The sequence below is a fragment of the Lathyrus oleraceus genome, chromosome 4 (genome assembly GCF_024323335.1).
Source record: "Lathyrus oleraceus cultivar Zhongwan6 chromosome 4, CAAS_Psat_ZW6_1.0, whole genome shotgun sequence".
NCBI lineage: Eukaryota > Viridiplantae > Streptophyta > Magnoliopsida > Fabales > Fabaceae > Lathyrus > Lathyrus oleraceus.
The window spans coordinates 135516829-135524315 of NC_066582.1; the positions used below are offsets into that span (position 1 = coordinate 135516829).

At 31.8% G+C, this 7487-nt stretch overlaps 1 non-coding gene across 1 annotated transcript; it reads right to left on the reverse strand.

The window, feature by feature from the left end:
- Window positions 1–3567: 3567 nt before the first annotated feature.
- Window positions 3568–3641, reverse strand: TRNAV-AAC (transfer RNA valine (anticodon AAC)). Its single transcript has one exon. It is a non-coding gene; the product is annotated as a tRNA-Val (tRNA).
- Between the last annotated feature and the right edge of the window lie 3846 nt (window positions 3642–7487).

Sequence of the window (7487 nt, forward strand, 5' to 3'; positions counted from 1 at the left end):
TACACATAATACGATCATTTGGATTTTGAGATGGGGCAGTGCACAGTGGGAAAATGGTTTTTGAAAAAACGTACCGTGTAAGATCAATACACACTCTATCATATGTACATGCTATGAGGTGACCTATTTCAGAGAAACACATCCATTTTACCTCTGATATCGGTCCACTAGTGCAAGGAACAAGAGACTTATAAATTGCATAAAAGTTTTCTTTCTTTCCATAAAGTCGTGCGTATGATTCTTTACGAGTCCCTAAATCATGGATAAGTTGATGGCAGACAAGTGTATGATTATCTTCTCATTTACCGAGTAAAGCCGAAACAAATCGATAACCACAATTACTGTCACCCTCAACATTGTTGATCCATTCGATGTATTTATGCATAAACATCAACATCTCTTTAATGAATGAAATCTTTGGTGGAGGCTGTGAAGGAAGTGGTTTGCTAATGCGAGCTCCTTTAAACACATTATTTTTGAGATTTTGGAGTTGGTGAGTCCGGATTTTTTTTATCAACATGTTCAAAATACGAAGGAGACCACACCGTTGAATTATCACTTGGTGTAGACTTGAGCTTCTTCGGAGCACCTTTTGTTTTTACCAATTGAGAGGGTGGTTTCAAGTGAGTGGTTTCCGGATACGCAATCTTCCTTAATTGCTCTTTGATGTGGAGTATCATATTGTCACCAACTTTCAAAAATCTCTCTTGTATCACTTCCCATTCAGTTAAGATAGAGATAATCAATTTACCGTTTTTCATGACACCATCATCATCAAACCTAAGCCTGTTCCAGTGAGTGCAAAATTCATCCATTCTTAATGCACTACCAAGTTTCACCTTATTTGCAATAAGAAGAACACATGGGAGACCATATGTTTTTACAATTTTGCATCCACACTTTGCGCTATTGAAGCCTGTTATCAACTCGTTTATATTCGTGAAAAATATAATTCAAACTCGCTCGAGATATGTTGCCGACCAACTGAGAATAAAGATTGTTGTCTTTAAATCTATGTTACAAAACCGTGATGCTCTGACCAAATGATGCATGGATCTCATTATGATGGTTATGGATCATTTGGTTTACGGAGTCCCAATCTCTACACAAATCACCCTTACTATTTCCCAACTAATTCTTAAATGTAACATGGACATACTTAACTCGGTTTGTTGTTGTATTTCCAAGTTGTTTAACCTGACCGGTCCATGCACAAACTATTTTCTCCTTCACCTATTAAAGAATTATGCTTTCAACATATTTCAACAAATCATGATATTTCTCGCACACCTTCCTGAAATGTATAACAGAATCAACATTTAACTCTTTAGTGGAAGAATTTACTATGCATCCATTATTTTTTCCACTACCATATTCGCCTTCACCATATTTCCATCTTCAGACTTTATCTGTTTCGTCCCTACCGCGGGTTTAACCCGACTTCTCACATTCTTTGTTATGTAATACCTACAAAGTAATGCATAAGAAGTAGGAAATACCTTTGTAATCGAATTCATCAAAGCGATATCACGGTCAGTAACTATCACTTTAGGCATCTCTTTTTGGTCCTTCAATATTACCCGACACACCTCTAAGGCCCAAATAAAATTCTCCTCTTTTTCGCTCCCTAGAAATGCAAACCCGACAAAATAAGTGTTCTCAGTAGAGGTAATACCAACCATCTCCAATAATGAGAGTCTGTACTTATTAATCTTATATGTTGAATCAATGATGAGCATAGTAGAAAGCAAGTTGAACAACTTGATAAAATCAGGATGAGTCCAAAATATATCTCCAAAGGTTACTCCATCCTCGCAGGTTTGGTACCTAGACTCAGAACTGTTATCATCCAATAGTTTCAAGAGTTATTGCATTTCGGTTCTATCCCCCCTTAGCGCCTTGTTAGTTTGGTACCGAATACTGTACACTTGCTTGATATCTGAGATATTTTTGGCTCTTTTACTTTTCAAAGTTGCAAGTATGTTTTTCGGTTGAACCAAATTCAATGTCATGTCTGAAACGCATTCCTTCTCTTCCGGCATGAGACGACACTCAATTGGATTTCTGACTAACTTTTCACACAAGTCATAGTTATGTAAACCACACATGACATTAAATCTCCATTTCTTATTTGCCAACATATAACCACGCAACTTAAATGGACACTCACATTTTCTGGAACTGATGTCATCTCGTTTAAAATTCCAGAGAGGAGGTATATATTTCCCATTTATTTTGCACATCATTGCCACAAATGTACATCATCTACCCGAACCATTATCAGACCTTTCGATTACCACACCAATTCTGAGTTTGGAGGTCTCTGTACGAATCCATTGAAGCATGTCATCACGAAATTCAAACTCTTGCTCATTTTTAAATTGGTTGTCAACATCTATCGCCTTCACAATAACACCTTTGTCATTCAGAGACATAACATGTTTGAGGAAAACATCGGGTGCACCATATCTAATGAAAACAATTATAACAAAACACACAATAAATGTAAATACGGTAAACAAAGCAGTAAAAATGAAAACATGCAGATATCGAAGATGCATTTCTGGATGAGTTCATACAGACTCCGTAAATGTATCTCCGAAATAAATGCACATTTTTCATACTGAAAACAAGATTAATGTGAGCAATGAAGCTTGCATTAAATGATCTTTACCTGGAATTGCATCTTCTTTAGTTTCCTTTGATGTGATGAAACACAAGATTGAAGATTTGGAGTGAAAATGTGGATTGAGAATGAAATAGTTTTTGGTAAGGGTTTGGAGTAGAAAACAAGTATGGATGTATGGTCATGCAGTTGAGTGTTTTATAAAATTATTTTGGAGATGTATCTCCGGAAATATCAGACATGCAAATGTCATAGAAATTTCAAAATTCCGTCTCAATCCTCCGAAATTGTATCTCCAAAATATTCAATGAACTACTCAAATATCAATATATTTGTTGAAAATACCCGAAAATGTATATCAGTTATAAATGTTTATTTTAATCTGGAATGACATTCAATTGATACGCCATAAGATGATATATGGTGCGTCTGGAGATGCATCTTCATAATCTAAAAGACAATTTCAATTTTCCATAAAATATTTTTTCACTTCATAAAATGGAATAAGAAATTCCCACTATTTTGATTTACACTTTAATATATATCTCTTTAATATATATCTGAATGTGTATTTCAAAAGTACATGAAGAATACAAAGTGAACTTAAAAATACAAATAAAGACAAAAACGAAGAAATTAAAATGATGAAAACAATATTTTAATATGAAAAAAAAGATAAATACAAATTGCTTATAAAAAATACAATGGGATTAGAAAACACCTTAACTTTATTAAATATTATGGTTAACTTGACAGTATCATTACCTCAGTAGAGTTTGTGAAAACTCCATCATCTTGCATGTTGCTTTGGAACCCAATTTCAATCGGTGTTCAAACAACACAAACACTAGTGAAGAAAGATATACTGTAAAATTTATTTACAGTTCAGAAATTACAGGTTATGCCACTGAATGAAAAAGTTACAAAAATAATAAATTAAATGGCTTCGCCCGGGTTCGAACCGGAGACCTTCAGTGTGTTAGACTGACGTGATAACCAACTACACCACGAAACCTTGATGATTTTTGATGTGTAATGTACATATACATCCCATAAAGCTAAACGAAAGAGATTTAAACCTTGAATTCTTCTCCTCTCATCGCATAAAAGAAAAATTTGTAAAAACATAATTGGTTTATAAATTATTGAGTAAGTGGAAATTATTAAGTTTCTCTTAATTAGTCATGTAAAGAAAAAAAATTGTAACCGTGTAAATCTCTTGTCTTAAGAGGTCTCTACTATTAAAGCATAATTGGAATTGGAGTATATTTTATACATCTAACACTTTTTCTTTTCAAACTTATATATCCTCAAATTAAATAAATACTTACTCAAATATATTTTATACAGTATTCATTTCTAATGTTAAAGTAACAATGCTCGATAAATTAATAAGACAATAAACACATTGGAATTACGGTGATATTAGGACGTCAAAATTATCATGATTTTTACGCATTATGTTCCATTAGATCCATCCAATATTTGGGAAGATGTCACGTGCTAAACATTTTTTAATTTTTATGTTTTTGTTTCAAAAATTCAAATTAACAAATTGAAACGATGATCGTGCTCTCCCTCAACCACATTGCATAATGTCATTTCTTGGCCGACCCCTTGATTCCCCTTTCTATTTAGGCATTGAAATTGCCTCACAAATATAATAGTCTCACCACCGTATCATTTAACAGTTGTGCCATCATTGATGGAAGACACGAGTTTGAGATAGATGCTGTGTTGACGTGGTTGTGGTGGTTAGAATCAAGACATTGACAAAGGTTGAGTCTGTGAAGGTGTTGTGGCAATTGACGTGACAATGGCAGTGGTGGTCTGATCGGTTAGGACAATAATAAGGAAGATGAAAATGCAATGGAGACTGGAGTTAAATTTTATTTTTTAATAAAAAAAAAGAAAAAAAAAGTGTTTTCCACATGACCCAATCTCGGGTGTTGGTTGAATTTAATGGATCAAGATAGGCGAAAGATATTGTGACTTTGGCGCGTTAAAGTCGCATAATCTAGATCCCACAAATACTAAGATGGTTCAATATGGTAACATCAGGTATATTGAAATGATGCTACACGTTAATACCTATCAATAAATCAAAATCAGATGAATTAGTCCAAATCAACTTACTAACAGAATTCCCTAATTAATAAAAGAAATTGTTTTAACCAATATCCTAATTAGAGAAATAATTTAGGCTTAATTACAAAAAAAATTCGCTTATTTTTCCTTTTTTTTTCTTCCGGTTTTGTTCTTCCCATTTTAAATTTTGAGTTTTTAGTCTATTTTAAAATAAAAAATCAGGATTTTAGCCCCGTTCCAATTTGTGATCAATTTTTATTGACTTGGCATTGGGCGTGATGATGTGTCATTGTCACATTTATCAAATTTAAATCCATATCATTTTCATTAATAATAATAATAATATTTCATTGATATAAATAATATTTTACTAATATTAATAATAATAACTTATCACTTTAATACTTCAAACTTACTAAGTTCTGCAAAATATGTTTTCCCCAAAAATGAACCTACCATTTGTGAAATACAGTTCTCCATTCTTATTTCAGTTAATCATAAATCTTGCATTGTTCTCGTCTCCAACAACCGCATTCTATTTTGGGTTTGTGATTTTCTCTTCTGTTCGCCAAAGAAGATGCTTAGTAATGCAAATGTTTGTCTCCAATTTCTATGTTTATCTTCAAAATTACTAAACATGTCTTACACCTCGAGGCATACCGTTATGTCTCATATTAGTTTTACTTATGTATGTTGTGAAGTTTTGCTTGTGGTCCCTAATGTCCAAAACTTTTAATAAGGGAAGCTTTACGAAGAATAGCGAGGGACACAACAATACCTTGATGGGAGACAAGGTCGACCCTGTGGGGGTGTGAAGAGTGCTACCGCACAGGGCCTCCGACTTTTTAGGACCTTGAATTTGATAGATAGGGTCAATATAAATATAAAACTAATTAATATATATCACTAATTCCATTTTTATTTATTATTGTAGTGTAGCTGAGCAGTGGTTGTTTTATTTTGGTACTAATACAACCTGGGTTCGATTCCTTCCTATTTTAATTTATTATTGTAATGTAGTCGAGCGGTGGTTGTTTTATTTTGGTACTAATACAACCTGGGTTCGATTTGTTTCCATTTTAACTTATTATTGTAGTGTAGCTGAGCAGTGGTTGTTTTATTTTGGTACTAATACAACCTGGGTTAGATTCCTTGTTCTTACATCTTATGTATATTTTTACTTTTATAAAAAAACGCCACCACATTGTTTTTAAATTTAATTTAATGTTGTAATTAATTTAATAAATATTTTTTTTATTAATATATTGAAGCATATCCTACCCATTAGCCTATAATCTAAATAAATTACATTTAAATTTATTTAAAATTTAATATCGCAATTAACCTAATCAACTTTTTTCTTTTATTAATATATTTTATAGATCTATGAAATTTTATGAGATGTAAATTTGGAAATATTTATATTTTTGCATCATTGTGAATCGCTACATTAATAAATTTGAAATAGTAGTTGTGGGACATTAAAAATTTATAACTTTACATTGTTGATTGTTTATTAAATAAAACACTTCATTATTAATATTGTGGAAATTGTTCAAAGATTTTTTTTCTTTTATTAAATGGTATGATTTTTTTTTATAAATCGAAGATGGTAAGAGAAGAAAACCGTGAATAACTAAACTTCGATAAATCAAATTTCTACATAGTATTTTTTATTATCTTTGTCTCTATATATTTAATTTTATTTACAATTAAATAAAATATATATATTTTTAATTTATTGTGTTTTCTTCTATTAAATATCTAATTTTAAAATAGAACATGACCTCCAAATTGATTGGGACGGTCCTGATGGGAGAGAGCAATGAATCAAATGAAAAAGCTTAATTTGAATGTTTGGAAAGACACAATGGATGTATCTGTTACATGTTGGAGTATATCTCATTTCAAGACAGATACACGGTGTGACTTGCAAGTTAAAATATGTGTGAGGTTTTTAATAGAGTAATCTTGGAGTATAGAGAAAAGTCAACCATTACACTGCTAAAAGGAACTAAACATTACATAACATTGAGGGCTGCCACTAAAAAAAAAGTTTTAGGTAGGTGTAAATGTATCTTAAGTCCTAAAATCCAACAAGTCCTAGAAAAAACAAAGAGGGCAATTGAAGGATGAAGTGTGACATGGCATTCTGATGACGACTTTGAAATTTTTGGATGTCAAATGATTTTGAAACATATGGTGTTAATTCACTAGAAAAGAAATGAGATTATAGGAGGTGAGATTTAACAGGGATACCATGTTGTCATGATATCGTATGCATATGGTATAACAAGAAGAAACCTGAAGATTATGTATCGTCATATTATAGGTAATGTATTGTGATATTGTATGTATTTGTTAATTTTGAAAACTCTTTATGTTATCTTACTAATGTATTTGTATGTCCAGGAGGTCTAATGTGATGGCTACTTATAGTCATATAATCCTGTCAATAAATGGTCAACAATTATGCCATAATGTTAGAATTGAACTAATCTGTTAGATGATAGGCAACAATCTAGAGGGGGTGAATAGATTCCAAGTTGAAACTTGAACAAAAGTTGTTTTGAAAAATATTATGGCACTCGGAAGTAAATCGTCTAACCGAACCACTATCGAAAAACTCAGATATGCGTAATTACAATCAAAGTATGATAACAAATACAAAATTGATCAACAAATTTTCAACCATAACCAATTGAATGTAATGCTAAAATAAGAGACTATTTCCAATGATAAAATACACAAAAATATTATTGAGACAAATTAT